The sequence below is a fragment of the Rhipicephalus microplus genome, chromosome 5 (genome assembly GCF_043290135.1).
Source record: "Rhipicephalus microplus isolate Deutch F79 chromosome 5, USDA_Rmic, whole genome shotgun sequence".
In the NCBI taxonomy this organism is placed as follows: Eukaryota; Metazoa; Arthropoda; class Arachnida; order Ixodida; family Ixodidae; genus Rhipicephalus; species Rhipicephalus microplus.
The window spans coordinates 173,542,927-173,560,962 of NC_134704.1; the positions used below are offsets into that span (position 1 = coordinate 173,542,927).

At 46.2% G+C, this 18,036-nt stretch overlaps 9 non-coding genes across 9 annotated transcripts; all 9 read right to left on the minus strand.

Moving 5' to 3' along the window:
* Positions 1-10,481: 10,481 nt before the first annotated feature.
* TRNAI-UAU (transfer RNA isoleucine (anticodon UAU)) lies at positions 10,482-10,555 on the minus strand. Its single transcript has one exon. It is a non-coding gene; the product is annotated as a tRNA-Ile (tRNA).
* A 605-nt stretch (positions 10,556-11,160) lies between these two features.
* On the minus strand, positions 11,161-11,234 carry TRNAT-AGU (transfer RNA threonine (anticodon AGU)). The gene has a single exon. It is a non-coding gene; the product is annotated as a tRNA-Thr (tRNA).
* A 264-nt stretch (positions 11,235-11,498) lies between these two features.
* On the minus strand, positions 11,499-11,572 carry TRNAT-AGU (transfer RNA threonine (anticodon AGU)). Its single transcript has one exon. It is a non-coding gene; the product is annotated as a tRNA-Thr (tRNA).
* A 434-nt stretch (positions 11,573-12,006) lies between these two features.
* On the minus strand, positions 12,007-12,080 carry TRNAA-AGC (transfer RNA alanine (anticodon AGC)). Its single transcript has one exon. It is a non-coding gene; the product is annotated as a tRNA-Ala (tRNA).
* Positions 12,081-12,343: 263 nt separating this feature from the next.
* TRNAT-UGU (transfer RNA threonine (anticodon UGU)) lies at positions 12,344-12,417 on the minus strand. The gene has a single exon. It is a non-coding gene; the product is annotated as a tRNA-Thr (tRNA).
* Positions 12,418-13,861: 1,444 nt separating this feature from the next.
* Positions 13,862-13,935, minus strand: TRNAI-GAU (transfer RNA isoleucine (anticodon GAU)). The gene has a single exon. It is a non-coding gene; the product is annotated as a tRNA-Ile (tRNA).
* Positions 13,936-14,871: 936 nt separating this feature from the next.
* Positions 14,872-14,945, minus strand: TRNAI-GAU (transfer RNA isoleucine (anticodon GAU)). Its single transcript has one exon. It is a non-coding gene; the product is annotated as a tRNA-Ile (tRNA).
* A 599-nt stretch (positions 14,946-15,544) lies between these two features.
* On the minus strand, positions 15,545-15,618 carry TRNAT-UGU (transfer RNA threonine (anticodon UGU)). Its single transcript has one exon. It is a non-coding gene; the product is annotated as a tRNA-Thr (tRNA).
* Positions 15,619-16,557: 939 nt separating this feature from the next.
* Positions 16,558-16,631, minus strand: TRNAT-GGU (transfer RNA threonine (anticodon GGU)). The gene has a single exon. It is a non-coding gene; the product is annotated as a tRNA-Thr (tRNA).
* Between the last annotated feature and the right edge of the window lie 1,405 nt (positions 16,632-18,036).

Here is an 18,036-nt window from a genome sequence, read left to right on the forward strand (position 1 = left end):
TTAAATGCAGTTTGAAATACTTTAATGGTGTCACTGCCTGAACATGACGGCACGCCGGCGCCGTGGCTTAGTTGGTTAAAGCACTTGTCACAGGAGTTCATGAGTTCGAAACTCACCGGTGCCGCGAGAGTCAAGACTTTCTACTTTTTTGTTTCTTAAATACAGTTCGACTTACTTTAATGGTGTCACTGCCTGAACATGACGGCACGCCGGCGCCATGGCTTACTTGATTAAAGCACTTGTCACAGGAGATCATGAGTTCGAAACTCATCGGTGCCGCGAAAGTCAAGACTTTCTATTTTTTTGTTTCTTAAATGCAGTTCGAAATGCTTAAATGGCGTCACTGCCTGAACATGACGGCACGCCGGCGCCGTGGCTTAGTTGGTTAAAGCACTTGTCACAGGAGATCATGAGTTGGAAACTCACCGGTGCCGCGAGAGTAGGACTTTCTAGTTTGTGTTTGTTAAATGCAGTTTGAAATACTTTAATGGTGTCACTGCCTGAACATGAAGGCACGCCGGCGCCGTGGTTTAGTTGGTTAAAGCGCTTGTCACAGGAGATCATGACTTCGAAACTCACCGATGCCGCGAGAGTCAAGACTTTCTATTTTTGTGTTTGTTAAATGCGGTTCGAAATACTTGAATGGTGTCACTGCCTGAACATGACGGCATGCCGGCGCCGTGGCTTAGTTGGTTAAAGCACTTGTCACATGAGATCATGAGTTCGGAACTCACCGGTGCCGCGAGAGTCAAGACTTTCTATTTTTTTCTTAAATACAGTTAGAAATACTTCTAAAGGTGTCACTGCCTGAGCATGACGGCATGCCGGCGCCGTGGTTTAGTTGGTTAAAGCGCTTGTCACAGGAGATCATGACTTCGAAACTCACCGGTGCCGCGAGAGTCAAGACTATCTATTTTTGTGTTTGTTAAATGCAGTTCGAAATACTTTAATGGTGTCACTGCCTGAACATGACGGCACGCCGGCGCCGTGGCTTAGTTGGTTAAAGCACTTGTCACAGGAGATCATGAGTTGGAAACTCACCGTTGCCGCGAGAGTCAAGACTTTCTATTTTTGTGTTTGTTAAATGCAGTTTGAAATACTTTAATGGTGTCACTGCCTGAACATGACGGCACGCCGGCGCCGTGGCTTAGTTGGTTAAAGCACTTGTCACAGGAGATCATGAGTTGGAAACTCACCAGTGCCGCGAGAGTCAAGACTTTCTATTTTTGTGTTTGTTAAATGCAGTTTGAAATACTTTAATGGTGTCAGTGCCTGAACATGACGGCACGCCGGCGCCGTGGCTTAGTTGGTTAAAGCACTTGTCACAGGAGATCATGAGTTCTAAACTCACCGGTGCCGCGAGAGTCAAGACTTTCTACTTTTTTGTTTTTTAAATACAGTTCGAAATATTTTAATGGTGTTAGTGCCTGAACATGACGGCACGCCGGCGCCGTGGCTTAGTTGGTTAAAGCACTTGTCACAGGAGATCATGAGTTCGAAACTCATCGGTGCCGCGAGAGTCAAAACTTTCTATTTTTTGTTTCTTAAATGCAGTTCGAAATTCTTTAATGGTGTCACTGCCTGAACATGACAGCCCGCCGGCGCCGTGGCTTACTTGATTAAAGCACTTGTCACAGGAGATCTTGAGTTCGAAACTTACCGGTGCCGCGAGAGTCAAGACTTTCTATTTTTTTGTTTCTTAAATGCAGTTCGAAATACTTCGAATGGTGTCACTGCCTGAACATGACGGCACGCCGGCGCCGTGGCTTACTTGATTAAAGCACTTGTCACAGGAGATCATGAGCTCGAAGCTCACCGGTGCCGAGAGAGTCAAGACTTTCTATTTTTTTGTTTCTTAAATAAAGTTCGAAATACTTCAATAGTGTCACTGCCTGAACATGGCGGCCCGCCGGCGCCGTGGCTTAGTTGATTAAAGCACTTGTCACAGGAGATCATGAGTTCGAAACTCACCGGTGCCGCGAGAGTCAAGACTTTCTATTTTTTGTTTCTTAAATACAGTTCGAAATACTTCTAATCGTGTCACTGCCTGAACATGACGGCACGCCGGCGCCTAGGCTTACTTGATAAAAGCACTTGTCACAGGAGATCATGAGTTCGAAACTCACCGGTGCCGCGAAAGTCAAGACTTTCTACTTTTTTGTTTCTTAAATACAGTTCGAAATACTTTATTGGTGTCACTGCCTAAACATGACGGCATGCCGGCGCCGTGGCTTAGTTGGTTAAAGTGCCTGTCACAGGAGATAATGACTTCGAAACTCACTGGCGCCGCGAGAGTGAAGACTTTCTAATTTTTGTTTCTTAAATGCAGTTCGAAATACCTCTAAGGTGTCACTGTCTGAACATGACGGCACGCCGGTGCCATGGTTTAGTTGGTTAAAGCGCTTGTCACAGGAGATCATGACTTCGAAACTCACCGGTGCCGCGAGAGTCAAGAATTCTTATTTTTTTGTTTTTTAAATGCAGTTCGAAATACTTTAATGGTGTCACTGCCTGAACATGACGGCACGCCGGCGCCGTGGCTTAGTTGGTTAAAGCACTTGTCACAGGAGATCATGAGTTCGAAACACACCGGTGCCGCGAGTGTCAAGACATTCTAATTTTTTTCTTAAATACAGTTCGAAATGCTTCTAAAGGTGTTACTGCCTGAACATGACGGCACGCCAGCGCCGTGGTTCAGTTGATTAAAGCACTTGTCACAGGAGATCGTGAGTTCAAAACTCAACGGTGCCGCGAGAGTCAAGACTTTCTATTTTTGTGTTTGTTAAATGCAGTTCGAAATACTTTAATGGTGTCACTGCCTGATCATGACGGCACGCCGGCGCCGTGGCTTAGTTGGTTAAAGCACTTGTCACATGAGATCATGAGTTCGGAACTCACCGGTGCTGCGAGAGTCAAGACTTTCGATTTTTTTTTCTTAAATACAGTTCGAAATACTTCTAAAGGTGTCACTGCCTGAACATGACGGCACGCCGGCGCCGTGGTTCAGTTGGTTAAAGCGCTTGTCACAGGAGATCATGACTTCGATACTCACCGGTGCCGCGAGAGTCAAGACTTTCTATTTTTGTGTTTGTTAAATGCAGTTCAAAATACTTTAATGGTGTCACTGCCTGAACATGACGGCACGCCGGTGCCGTGGTTTAGTGGGTTAAAGCGCTTGTCACAGGAGATCATGACTTCGAAACTCACCGGTGCCGCGAGAGTCAAGACCAACGTCTCTCTATATATTTTTTTTGAAATATAGCTCGAAATACTTGTAATGGTGTCGCAGCCTGAACATGACGAGAGCCCGGCGCCATGGCTTAGTTGTCAAAGCGCCTGTCTAGGAAACGGCGGATCTTGAGTTCGAATCTCACCAGTGCCTCGGAAGTCAAGACTTTCTGTTTTTGTGTTTGGTAAATGCAGTTCGAAATACTTTAATGGTGTCACTGCCTAAACATGACGGCACGCCGGTGCCGTGGCTTAGTTGGTTAAAGCGCCTGTCACAGGAGATCATGACTTCGAAACTCACTGGCACCACGAGAGTGAAGACTTTCTAATTTTTGTTTCTTAAATGCAGTTCGAAATACTTCTAAAGGTGTTACTGTCTGAACATGACGGCACGCCGGCGCCGTGGTTTAGTTGGTTAAAGCGCTTGTCACAGGAGATCATGACTTTGAAACTCACCATGCCGCGAGAGTCAAGACTTCTTATTTTTTTGTTTGTTAAATGCAGTTCGAAATACTTTAATGGTGTCACTGCCTGAACATGACGGAACGCCGGCGCCGTGGCTTAGTTGGTTAAAGCACTTGTCACAGGAGATCATGAGTTCGAAACACACCGGTGCCGCGAGAGTCAAGACTTTCTATTTTTTTTTCTTAAATACAGTTCGAAATACTTCTAAAGGTGTCACTGCCTGAACATGACGGCACGCCAGCGCCGTGGTTCAGTTGATTAAAGCACTTGTCACAGGAGATCGTGAGTTCGAAACTCAACGGTGCCGCGAGAGTCAAGACTTTATATTTTTGTGTTTGTTAAATGCTGTTCGAAATACTTTAATGGTGTCACTGCCTGAACATGAAGGCACGCCGGCGCCGTGGTTTAGTTGGTTAAAGCGCTTGTCACAGGAGATCATGACTTCGAAACTCACCGGTGCCGCGAGAGTCAAGACTTTCTATTTTTGCGTTTGTTAAATGGGGTTCGAAATACTTTAATGGTGTCACTGCCTCAACATGCCGGCACGCCGGCGCCGTGGCTTAGTTGGTTGAAGCACTTGTCACATGAGATCATGAGTTCGGAACTAACCGGTGCCGCGACAGTCAAGACTTTCTATTTTTTTTCCTAAATACAGTTGGAAATACTTCTAAAGGTGTCACTGCCTGAACATGACGGCACGCCGGCGCCGTGGTTTAGTTGGTTAAAGCGCTTGTCACAGGAGATCATGACTTCGAAACTCACCGGTGCCCCGAGAGTCAAGACTTTCTATTTTTGTGTTTGTTAAATGCAGTTCGAAATACTTTAATGGTGTCACTGCCTGAACATGACGGCACGCCGGCGCCGTGGCTTAGTTGGTTAAAGCACTTGTCACAGAAGATCATGAGTTCGAAACTCGCCGGTGCCGCGAGAGTCAAGACTTTCTATTTTTTTTCCTAAATACAGTTAGAAATACTTCTAAAGGTGTCACTGCCTGAACATGACGGCACGCCAGCGCCGTGGTTCAGTTGATCAAAGCACTTGTCACAGCAGATCATGAGTTTGAAACTCACCGGCGCCGCGAGAGTCAAGACTTTCTATTTTTGTGTTTGTTAAATGCAGTTCAAAATACTTTAATGGTGTCACTGCCTGAACATCACGGCACGCCGGCGCCGTGGTTTAGTTGGTTAAAGCGCTTGTCACAAGAGATCATGACTTCGAAACTCACCGGTGCCGCGAGAGTCAAGACTTTCTATTTTTGTGTTTGTAAAATGCAGTTCGAAATACTTTAATGGTGTCACTGCCTGAACATGACGGCACGCCGGTGCCGTGGCTTAGTTGATTAAAGCACTTGTCATAGGAGATCGTGAGTTGGAAACTCACCGGTGCCGCGAGAGTCAAGACTTTCTATTTTTGTGTTTGTTAAATACAGTTCGAAATACTTTAATGGTGTCACTGCCTGAACATGACGGAAGCCGGCGCCGTGGCTTACTTGATTAAAGCACTTGTCACAGGAGATCATGAGTTGGAAACTCACCGTTGCCGCGAGAGTCAAGACTTTCTATTTTTGTGTTTGTTAAATGCAGTTTGAAATACTTTAATGGTGTCACTGCCTGAACATGACGGCACGCCGGCGCCGTGGCTTAGTTGGTTAAAGCACTTGTCACAGGAGATCATGAGTTGGAAACTCACCGGTGCCGCGAGAGTCAAGACTTTCTATTTTTGTGTTTGTTAAATGCAGTTTGAAATACTTTAATGGTGTCACTGCCTGAACATGACGGCACGCCGGCGCCGTGGCTTAGTTGGTTAAAGCACTTGTCACAGGAGATCATGAGTTCGAAACTCACCGGTGCCGCGAGAGTCAAGACTTTCTACTTTTTTGTTTCTTAAATACAGTTCGAAATACTTTAATGGTGTCACTGCCTGAACATGACGGCACGCCGGCGCCATGGCTTACTTGATTAAAGCACTTGTCACAGGAGATCATGAGTTCGAAACTCATCGGTGCCGCGAAAGTCAAGACTTTCTATTTTTTTGTTTCTTAAATGCAGTTCGAAATGCTTAAATGGTGTCACTGCCTGAACATGACGGCACGCCGGCGCCGTGGCTTAGTTGGTTAAAGCACTTGTCACAGGAGATCATGAGTTGGAAACTCACCGGTGCCGCGAGAGTAGGACTTTCTAGTTTGTGTTTGTTAAATGCAGTTTGAAATACTTTAATGGTGTCACTGCCTGAACATGAAGGCACGCCGGCGCCGTGGTTTAGTTGGTTAAAGCGCTTGTCACAGGAGATCATGACTTCGAAACTCACCGATGCCGCGAGAGTCAAGACTTTCTATTTTTGTGTTTGTTAAATGCGGTTCGAAATACTTGAATGGTGTCACTGCCTGAACATGACGGCATGCCGGCGCCGTGGCTTAGTTGGTTAAAGCACTTGTCACATGAGATCATGAGTTCGGAACTCACCGGTGTCGCGAGAGTCAAGACTTTCTATTTTTTTCTTAAATACAGTTAGAAATACTTCTAAAGGTGTCACTGCCTGAGCATGACGGCATGCCGGCGCCGTGGTTTAGTTGGTTAAAGCGCTTGTCACAGGAGATCATGACTTCGAAACTCACCGGTGCCGCGAGAGTCAAGACTATCTATTTTTGTGTTTGTTAAATGCAGTTCGAAATACTTTAATGGTGTCACTGCCTGAACATGACGGCACGCCGGCGCCGTGGCTTAGTTGGTTAAAGCACTTGTCACAGGAGATCATGAGTTGGAAACTCACCAGTGCCGCGAGAGTCAAGACTTTCTATTTTTGTGTTTGTTAAATGCAGTTTGAAATACTTTAATGGTGTCACTGCCTGAACATGACGGCACGCCGGCGCCGTGGTTCAGTTGATTAAAGCACTTGTCACAAGAGATCATGACTTCGAAGCTCACCGGTGCCGCGAGAGTCAAGACTTTCTATTTTTGTGTTTGTAAAATGCAGTTCGAAATACTTTAATGGTGTCACTGCCTGAACATGACGGCACGCCGGCGCCGTGGCTTAGTTGATTAAAGCACTTGTCACAGGAGATCGTGAGTTCGAAACTCAACGGTGCCGCGAGAGTCAAGACTTTCTATTTTTTTGTTTCTTAAATGCAGTTCGAAATACTTTAATTTTGTCACTGCCTGAACATGACGGCACGCCGGCGCCGTGGCTTAGTTGATTAAAGCACTTGTCACAGGAAATCATGAGTTGGAAACTCACCGGTGCCGCGAGAGTCAAGACTTTCTATTTTTCTGTTTGTTAAATGCAGTTCGAAATACTTTAATGGTGTCACTGCCTGAACATGACGGCACGCCGGCGCCGTGGCTTACTTGATTAAAGCACTTGTCACAGGAGATCATGAGTTCGAAACTCATCGGTGCCGCGAGAGTCAAGACTTTCTATTTTTGTGTTTGTTAAATGCAGTTCAAAATACTTTAATAGTGTCACTGCCTGAACATGACGGCACGCCGGTGCCGTGGTTTAGTTGGTTAAAGCGCTTGTCACAGGAAATCATGACTTCGAAACTCACCGGTGCCACGAGAGACAAGACCAACGTCTCTCTATATTTTTTTTGAAATATAGCTCAAAATACTTCTAATGGTGTCGCAGCCTGAACATGACGAAATCCCGGCGCCATGGCTTAGTTGGTCAAAGCGCCTGTCTAGTAAACGGCGGATCATGAGTTCGAATCTCACCAGTGCCTCGGGAGTCAAGACTTTCTATTTTTGTGTTTGGTAAATGCAGTTCGAAATACTTTAATGGTGTCACTGCCTAAACATGACGGCACGCCAGCGCCGTGGCTTAGTTGGTTAAAGCGCCTGTCACAGGAGATCATGACTTCGAAATTCACTGGCACCGCGAGAGTGAAGACTTTTTAATTCTTTTTTCTTAAATACAGTTCGAAATACTTCTAAAGGTGTCACTGCCTGAACATGACGGCACGCCAGCGCCGTGGTTTAGTTGGTTAAAGCGCTTGTCACAGGAGATCATGACTTTGAAACTCACCGGTGCCGCGAGAGTCAAAACTTCTTATTTTTTTGTTTCTTAAAAGCAGTTCGAAATACTTTAATGGTGTCACTGCCTGAACATGACGGAACGCCGGCGCCGTGGCTTAGTTGGTTAAAGCACTTGTCACAGGAGATCATGAGTTCGAAACACACCGGTGCCGCGAGAGTCAAGACTTTCTATTTTTTTTCTTAAATACAGTTCGAAATACTTCTAAAGGTGTCACTGCCTGAACATGACGGCACGCCAGCGCCGTGGTTCAGTTGTATAAAGCACTTGTCACAGGAGATCGTGAGTTCGAAACTCAACGGTGGCGCGAGAGTCAAGACTTTATATTTTTGTGTTTGTTAAATGCAGTTCGAAATACTTTAATGCTGTCACTGCCTGAACATGAAGGCACGCCGGCGCCGTGGTTTAGTTGGTTAAAGCGCTTGTCACAGGAGATCGTGACTTCGAAACTCACCGGTGCCGCGAGAGTCAAGACTTTCTATTTTTGTGTTTGTTAAATGCGGTTCGAAATACTTTAATGGTGTCACTGCCTGAACATGACGGCACGCCGGCGCCGTGGCTTAGTTGGTTAAAGCACTTGTCGCATGAGATCATGAGTTCGGAACTCACCGGTGCCGCGAGAGTCAAGACTTTCTATTTTTTTTCTTAAATACAGTTCGAAATACTTCTAAAGGTGTCACTGCCTGAACATGACGGCACGCCGGCGCCGTGGTTTAGTTGGTTAAAGCGCTCGTCGCAGGAGATCATGACTTCGAAACTCACTGGTGCCGCGAGAGTCAAGACTTTCTATTTCTGTGTTTGTTAAATGCAGTTCGAAATACTTTAATGGAGTCAATGCCTGAACATCACGGCACGCCGGCGCCGTGGCTTAGTTGGTTAAAGCACTTGTCACAGGAGATCATGAGTTCGAAACTCACCGGTGCCGCTAGAGTCAAGACTTTCTATTTTTTTTCCTAAATACAGTTAGAAATACTTCTAAAGGTGTCACTGCCTGTACATGACGGCACGCCAGCGCCGTGGTTCAGTTAATTAAAGCACTTGTCACAGGAGATCATGAGTTCGAAACTCACCGGCGCCGCGAGAGTCAAGACTTTCTATTTTTGTGTTTGTTAAACGCAGTTCAAAATATTTTAATGGTGTCACTGCCTGAACATGACGGCACGCCGGCGCCGTGGTTTAGTTGGTTAAAGCGCTTGTCACAAGAGATCATGACTTTGAAACTCACCGGTGCCGCGAGAGTCAAGACTTTCTATTTTTATGTTTGTAAAATCCAGTTCGAAATACTATAATGGTGTCACTGCCTGAACATGACGGCACGCCGGCGCCGTGGCTTAGTTGATTAAAGCACTTGTCACAGGAGATCGTGAGTTGGAAACTCACCGGTGCCGCGAGAGTCAAGACTTTCTATTTTTTTGTGTCTTAAATGCAGTTCGAAATACTTTAATGGTGTCACTGCCTGAACATGACGGAACGCCGGCGCCGTGGCTTGGTTGGTTAAAGCACTTGTCACAGGAGATCATGAGTTCGAAACACACCGGTGCCGCGAGAGTCAAGACTTTATATTTTTGTGTTTGTTAAATGCAGTTCGAAATACTTTAATGGTGTCACTGCCTGAACATGAAGGCACGCCTGCGCCGTGGTTTAGTTGGTTAAAGCACTTGTCACAGGAGATCATGACTTCGAAACTCACCAGTGCCGCGAGAGTCAAGACTTTCTATTTTTGTGTTTGTTAAATGCGGTTCGAAATACTTTAATGGTGTCACTGCTTGAACATGACGGCACTCCGGCGCTGTGGCTTAGTTGGTTAAAGCACTTGTCACATGAGATCATGAGTTCGGAACTCACCGGTGCCGCGAGAGTCAAGACTTTCTATATTTTTCTTAAATACAGTTCGAAATACTTCTAAAGGTGTCACTGCCTGAACATGACGGCACGCCGGCGCCGTGGCTTACTTGATTAAAGCACTTGTCACAGGAGATCTTGAGTTCGAAACTCACCGGTGCCGCGAGAGTCAAGACTTTCTATTTTTTTGTTTCTTAAATGCAGTTCGAAATACTTCGAATGGTGTCACTGCCTGAACATGACGGCCCGCCGGCGCTGTGGCTTACTTGATTAAAGCACTTGTCACAGGAGATCATGAGTTCGAAACTCACCGGTGCCGCAGCGTCTTGTTCAGGCAGTCACACCATCAGAAATATTTCGAACTAAACTTCGAAAACAAAAAAAAACTAGAGAGCCGTTTGTCTTGACTCTCGAAGCACCGGTGAGATTCGAACTCACGATCTCCTGTTTACTTGACAGGTGCTTTAACCAAATAAGCCACGGCACCTGCGCAGCGTCTTGTTCAGGCAGTGACACCATTAGAAGTATTTCGAACTATACTTCGAAAGCAAAAAACTAGAGACGTTTTTCCTGACTCTCGAGGCACAGGGGAGATTCGAACTCACGATCTTCTTTTTACTAGACAGGCGCTTTAACTAACTAAGCCACAGCGCCTGCGCAGCGTCTTGTTCAGGCAGTGACACCATCAGAATTATTTCGAACTAAACTTCGAAAACGAAAAACTAGAGAGACGTTTATCTTGACTCTCGAGGCACCGGTGAGATTCGAACTCCTGATCTCCTGTTTACTAGACAGGCGCTTTAACCAACTAAGCGACGGCGCTTGTGCAGCGTCTTGTTCAGACAGCGACACCATCAGAAGTATTTTGAACTAAACTTCAAAAACAAAATCTAGAGAGAGGTTTGTCTTGACTCTCGAGGCGCCGGCGAGATTCGAACTCACGATCTCCTGATTATAGGACAGGCGCTTTAACTAACTAAGCCACGGCGCCTGCGCTGCGTCTTGTTCAGGCAGTGACACCATCAGAAGTATTTCGCACTAAACTTCGAAAACAAAAGAAACTAGAGAGACGTTTGTCTTGACTCTCGAGGCACCGGTGAGATTCGAACTTATGATCTCCTGTTTACTAGACAGGCGCTTTAACCAACTTAGCCACGGCGCCTGCGCAGCGTCTTGTTCAGACAGTGACACCATCAGAAGTATTTCGACATAAACTTCGAAAACAAAAAACTAGAGAGACGTTTGTCTTGACTCTCGAGGCACCGGTGAGATTAGAAGTCACGATCTCCTGTTTACTAGACAGGCGCTTTAACCAACTAAGCAACGGCGCCTGTGCAGCGTCTTGTTCAGGCAGTGACACCATCAGAAGTATTTCGAACTAAACTTCGGAAACAAAAAAACTGGAGAGAGGTTAGTCTTGACTCCCGAGACACCGGTGAGATTCGAACTCACGATTTCCTGTTTACTAGACAGGCGCTTTAACTAACTAAGCCACGGCGCCTGCGCAGCGTCTTGTTCAGGCAGTGACACCATCAGAAGTATTTCGAACTATACTTCGAAAACAAAAAACTAGAGAGACGTTAGTCCTGACTCTCGAGGCACCGGTGAGATTCAAACTCACGATCTCCTGTTTACTAGACAGGCGCTTTAACCAATTAAGCCACGGTGCCTGCACAGCGTCTTGTTCAGGCAGTGACACCATCAGAAGGTTTTCGAACTAAACTTCGAAAACAAAACACTAGAGAGACGTTTGTCTTGACTCTCGAGGCACCGGTGAGATTCGAACTCATGATCTCCTGTTTACTAGACAGGCGCTTTAACTAAATAAGCCACGGCTCCTGCGCCTCGTCTTGTTCAGGCAGTGACACTATCAGAAGTATTTCGAACTAAACTTCGAAAACAAAAAACTAGAGAGACGTTTGTCTTTACTCTCGAGGCACCGGTGAGATTCGAACTCACGATCTCCTGTTTACTAGACAGGTGCTTTAACCAACTAAGCCACGGCGCCCACGCAGCGTCTTGTTCAGACAGTGACACCATCAGAAGTATTTCGAACTATACTTCGAAAACAAAAAAACTAGAGAGACGTTTGTCTTGACTCTCGAGGCACCGGTGAGATTCGAACTCAAGATCTCCTGTTTACTAGACAGGCACTTTAACCAACTAAGCCACGGCGCCTGCGCAGCCTCTTGTTCAGCCAGTGACACCATCAGAAGTATTTCGAACTAAACTTCGAAAACGAAAAACTAGAGAGACGTTTATCTTGACTCTCGAGGCACCGGTGAGACCCGAACTCATTATCTCCTGCTTACTAGACAGGCGCTTTAACCAACTAAGCCACGGCGCTTGTGCAGTGTCTTGTTCAGGCAGTCACACCATCAGAAGAATTTCGAACTAAACTTCGAAAACAAAAAACTAGAGAGACGGTTGCCTTGACTCTCGAGGCACCGGTGAGATTCGAAATCACGCTCTCCTGTTTGCTAGACAGGCGCTTTAACCAACTAAGCCACGGCGCCTGCGCGGCGTCTTGTTTGGGCAGTGACACCTTCAAAAATATTTCGAACTAAACTTTGAAAACAAAAAACTAGAGAGACGTTAGTCTTGACTCTCGAGGACCCGTGAGATTAGAACTCACGATCTTCTGTTTACTAGACAGGTGCTTTAACCAACTAAGCCACGGCACCTGCGCAGCGTGTTGTTCAGGCAGTGACACCATCAGAAGTATTTCGAACTAAACTTCGAAAACAAAAAACTAGAGAGACGTTTGTCTTGACTCTCGAAGCACCGGTGAGATTCGAACTCACGATCTCCTGTTTACAAGACAGGCGCTTTAACCAACTAAGCCACGGCTCCTGCGCAGCCTCTTGTTCAGGCAGTCACACCATCAGAAGAATTTCGAACTAAACTTCGAAAACAAAAAACTAGAGAGAGGTTTGTCTTGACTCTCGAGGCACCGGTGAGATTCGAACTCACGATCTTCTGTTTACTAGACAGGCGCTGTAACCATCTAAGCCACGCGCCTGCTCAGCGTCTTGTTCAGACAGTGACACCATCAGAAGTATTTCGAACTGAACTTAGAAAACAAAAAGCTAGAGAGACGTTTGTCTTGACTCTCGAGGCACCGGTGAGATTCGAACTCACGATCTCCTGTTTACTAGACAGGCGCTTTAACCAACGAAGCCACGTCAACTGTGCAGCGTCTTGTTCAGGCAGCGAAACCATCAGAAGTATTTCGAAAGAAACTTCGAAAACAAAAAACTAGAGAGACGTTTGTCTTGATTCTCGAGGCACCGGTGAGATTCGAACTCATGATCTCCTGTTTACTAGACAGGCGCTTTAACTAACTAAGCCACGGCGCCTGCGCAGCCTCTTGTTCAGGCAGTGACACCATCAGAAATATTTCGAACTAAACTTGGAAAACAAAAAGCTAGAGAGACGTTTGTCTTGACTCTCGAGGCACCGGTGAGATTCGAACTCACGATCTCTTGTTTACTAGACAGGCGCTTTAACGAACTAAGCCACGGCGCCTGCGCAGCGTCTTGTTCAGGCAGTCACACCATCAGAAGAATTTCGAACTAAACTTCGAAAACAAAAAACTAGAGAGACGGTTGCCTTGACTCTCGAGGCACCGGTGAGATTCCAACTCATGCTCTCCTGTTTACTAGACAAGCGCTTTAACCAACTAAGCCACTGTGTCTGCGCAGCCTCTTGTTCAGACAGTGACACCATCAGAAGTATTTCGAACTAAACTTCGAAAACAAAAAACTAGAGAGACGGTCGCCTTGACTCTCGAGGCACCGGTGAGATTCGAACTACGATCTCCCGTTTACTAGACAGGCTCTTTAACTAACTAAGCCACGGCGCCTGCGCAGTGTCTTGTTCAGGCAGTCACATCATCAGAAGTATTTCGAAGTAAACTTCGAAAACAAAAAACTAGAGAGCCGTTTTTCTTGACTCTCGAGGCACCGGTGAGATTCGAACTCACGATCTCCTGTTTACTTGACAGGCGCTTTAACTAACTAAGCCACGGCGCCTGCGCAGCGTTTTATTCAGGCAGTGACACCATCAGAAGTATTTCGAACTAAAATTCGAAAACAAAAGTACTGAAAGTTGGGCGAGTTGGTACTCGATCATGACTTCTTTGCGCAAAGACGTACACGGACACAAAGAAAAGAGGCAAACAACTTGGGCGCCCGTGTTGTTTGCCTCTTTTCCTTGTGTTCGTGTACGTGTTTGCGCAAAAAAGTCATGAATGTTCGAAAACAAAAAACTAGGGAGACGTCAGTCTTGACTCCCGAGGCACCGGTGAGATTCGAACTCAAGATCTCCTGCTTATCAGACAGGCGCTTTAACTAACTAAGCCACGGCGCCTGCAGCGTCTTGTTCAGGCAGTGACACCATCAGAAGTATTTCGAACTATACTTCGAAAACAAAAAACTAGAGAGACGTTAGTCTTCACTCTCGAGGCACCGGTGAGATTCGAACTCACGATCTCCTGTTTACTAGACAGGCGCTTTAACCAACTAACCCTCGCGCCTGCGCAGCGTCTTGTTCAGACAGTGACACCATCAGAAGTATTTCGAAATAAACTTCGAAAACAAAAAACTAGAGAGACGTTTGTCTTGACTCTCGAGGCACCAGTGAGATTCGAACTGATGATCTCCTGTTTACTAGACAGGCACTTTAACCAACTAAGCCACTGTGTCTGCGCAGCCTCTTGTTCAGGCAGTGACACCATCAGAAATATTTCGAACTAAACTTGGAAAACAAAAAGCTAGAGAGACGTTTGTCTTGACTCTCGAGGCACCGGTGAGATTCGAACTCACGATCTCCTGTTTACTAGACAGGCGCTTTAACCAACGAAGCCACGTCACCTGTGCAGCGTCTTGTTCAGGCAGCGAAACCATCAGAAGTATTTCGAAAGAAACTTCGAAAACAAAAAACTAGAGAGACGTTTGTCTTGATTCTCGAGGCACCGGTGAGATTCGAACTCATGATCTCCTGTTTACTAGACAGGCGCTTTAACTAACTAAGCCACGGCGCCTGCGCAGCGTTTTATTCAGGCAGTGACACCATCAGAAGTATTTCGAACTAAACTTCGAAAACAAAAGCACTGAAAGTTGGGCGAGTTGGTACTCGATCATGACTTCTTTGCGCAAAGACGTACACGGACACAAGGAAAAGAGGCAAACAACACGGGCGCCCGTGTTGTTTGCCTCTTTTCCTTGTGTCCGTGTACGTGTTTGCGCAAAAAAGTCATGAATGTTCGAAAACAAAAAACTAGGGAGACGTCAGTCTTGACTCCCGAGGCACCGGTGAGATTCGAACTCAAGATCTCCTGCTTATCAGACAGGCGCTTTAACTAACTAAGCCACGGCGCCTGCAGCGTCTTGTTCAGACAGTGACACCATCAGAAGTATTTCGAACTAAACTTCGAAAACGAAAAACTAGAGAGACGTTTATCTTGTCTCTCGAGGCACCGGTGAGACCCGAACTCATTATCTCCTGTTTACTAGACAGGCGCTTTAACCAACTAAGCCACGGCGCTTGTGCAGCGTCTTGTTCAGGCAGTCACACCATCAGAAGAATTTCGAACTAAACTTCGAAAACAAAAAACTAGAGAGACGGTTGCCTTGACTCTCGAGGCACCGGTGAGATTCGAACTCACGATCTCCTGTTTACTAGAAAGGCGCTTTAACCAACGAAGCCACGTCACCTGTGCAGCGTCTTGTTCAGGCAGCGAAACCATCAGAAGTATTTCGAACTAAACTTCGAAAACAAAACACTAGAGAGACGTTTGTGTTGACTCTCGAGGCACCGGTGAAAATCGAACTCACGATCTCCTGTTTACTAGACAGGCGCTTTAACCAACTAAGCCACGCGCCTGCGCAGAATCTTGTTCAGACAGTGACACCATCAGAAGTATTTCGAACTAAACTTCGAAAACAAAAAACTAGAGAGACGTTTGTCTTGACTCTCGAAGCACCGGTGAGATTCGAACTCACGATCTCCTGTTTACAAGACAGGCGCTTTAACCAACTAAGCCACGGCTCCTGCACAGCCTCTTGTTCAGGCAGTCACACCATCAGAAGAATTTCGAACTAAACTTCGAAAACAAAAAACTAGAGAGAGGTTTGTCTTGACTCTCGAGGCACCGGTGAGATTCGAACTAACGATCTTCTGTTTACTAGACAGGCGCTGTAACCATCTAAGCCACGCGCCTGCTCAGCGTCTTGTTCAGACAGTGACACCATCAGAAGTATTTCGAAATAAACTTCGAAAACAAAAAAACTAGAGAGACGTTTGTCTTGACTCTCGAGGCACCAGTGAGATTCGAACTGATGAGCTCCTGTTTACTAGACAGGCACTTTAACCAACTAAGCCACTGTGTCTGCGCAGCCTCTTGTTCAGGCAGTGACACCATCAGAAATATTTCGAACTAAACTTGGAAAACAAAAAGCTAGAGAGACGTTTGTCTTGACTCTCGAGGCACCGGTGAGATTCGAACTCACGATCTCCTGTTTACTAGACAGGCGCTTTAACCAACGAAGCCACGTCACCTGTGCAGCGTCTTGTTCAGGCAGCGAAACCATCAGAAGTATTTCGAAAGAAACTTCGAAAACAAAAAACTAGAGAGACGTTTGTCTTGATTCTCGAGGCACCGGTGAGATTCGAACTCATGATCTCCTGTTTACTAGACAGGCGCTTTAACTAACTAAGCCACGGCGCCTGCGCAGCGTTTTATTCAGGCAGTGACACCATCAGAAGTATTTCGAACTAAACTTCGAAAACAAAAGCATTGAAAGTTGGGCGAGTTGGTACTCGATCATGACTTCTTTGCGCAAAGACGTACACGGACACAAGGAAAAGAGGCAAACAACACGGGCGCCCGTGTTGTTTGCCTCTTTTCCTTGTGTCCGTGTACGTGTTTGCGCAAAAAAGTCATGAATGTTCGAAAACAAAAAACTAGAGAGACGTCAGTCTTGACTCCCGAGGCACCGGTGAGATTCGAACTCACGATCTCCTGCTTACCAGACAGGCGCTTGAACTAACTAAGCCACGGCGCCTGCAGCGTCTTGCTCAGGCAGTGACACCATCAGAAGTATTTCGAACTATACTTCGAAAACAAAAAACTAGAGAGACGTTAGTCTTCACTCTCGAGGCACCGGTGAGATTCGAACTCACGATCTCCCGTTTACTAGACAGGCTCTTTACCTAACTAAGCCACGGCGCCTGCGCAGCGTCTTGTTCAGGCAGTCACATCATCAGAAGTATTTCGAAGTAAACTTCGAAAACAAAAAACTAGAGAGCCGTTTTTCTTGACTCTCGAGGCACCGGTGAGATTCGAACTCACGATCTCCTGTTTACTTGACAGGCGCTTTAACTAACTAAGCCACGGCGCCTGCGCAGCGTTTTATTCAGGCAGTGACACCATCTGAAGTATTTCGAACTAAAATTCGAAAACAAAAGTACTGAAAGTTGGGCGAGTTGGTACTCGATCATGACTTCTTTGCGCAAAGACGTACACGGACACAAAGAAAAGAGGCAAACAACTTGGGCGCCCGTGTTGTTTGCCTCTTTTCCTTGTGTTCGTGTACGTGTTTGCGCAAAAAAGTCATGAATGTTCGAAAACAAAAAACTAGGGAGACGTCAGTCTTGACTCCCGAGGCACCGGTGAGATTCGAACTCAAGATCTCCTGCTTATCAGACAGGCGCTTTAACTAGTTAAGCCACGGCGCCTGCAGCGTCTTGTTCAGGCAGTGACACCATCAGAAGTATTTCGAACTATACTTCGAAAACAAAAAACTAGAGAGACGTTAGTCTTCACTCTCGAGGCACCGGTGAGATTCGAACTCACGATCTCCTGTTTACTAGACAGGCGCTTTAACCAACTAAGCCACGCGCCTGCGCAGCGTCTTGTTCAGACAGTGACACCATCAGAAGTATTTCGAAATAAACTTCGAAAACAAAAAACTAGAGAGACGTTTGTCTTGACTCTCGAGGCACCAGTGAGATTCGAACTGATGATCACCTGTTTACTAGACAGGCACTTTAACCAACTAAGCCACTGTGTCTGCGCAGCCTCTTGTTCAGGCAGTGACACCATCAGAAATATTTCGAACTAAACTTGGAAAACAAAAAGCTAGAGAGACGTTTGTCTTGACTCTCGAGGCACCGGTGAGATTCGAACTCACGATCTCCTGTTTACTAGACAGGCGCTTTAACCAACGAAGCCACGTTAGCTGTGCAGCGTCTTGTTCAGGCAGCGAAACCATCAGAAGTATTTCGAACTAAACTTCGAAAACAAAACACTAGAGAGACGTTTGTGTTGACTCTCGAGGCACCGGTGAAAATCGAACTCACGATCTCCTGTTTACTAGACAGGCGCTTTAACCAACTAAGCCACGCGCCTGCGCAGAATCTTGTTCAGACAGTGACACCATCAGAAGTATTTCGAACTAAACTTCGAAA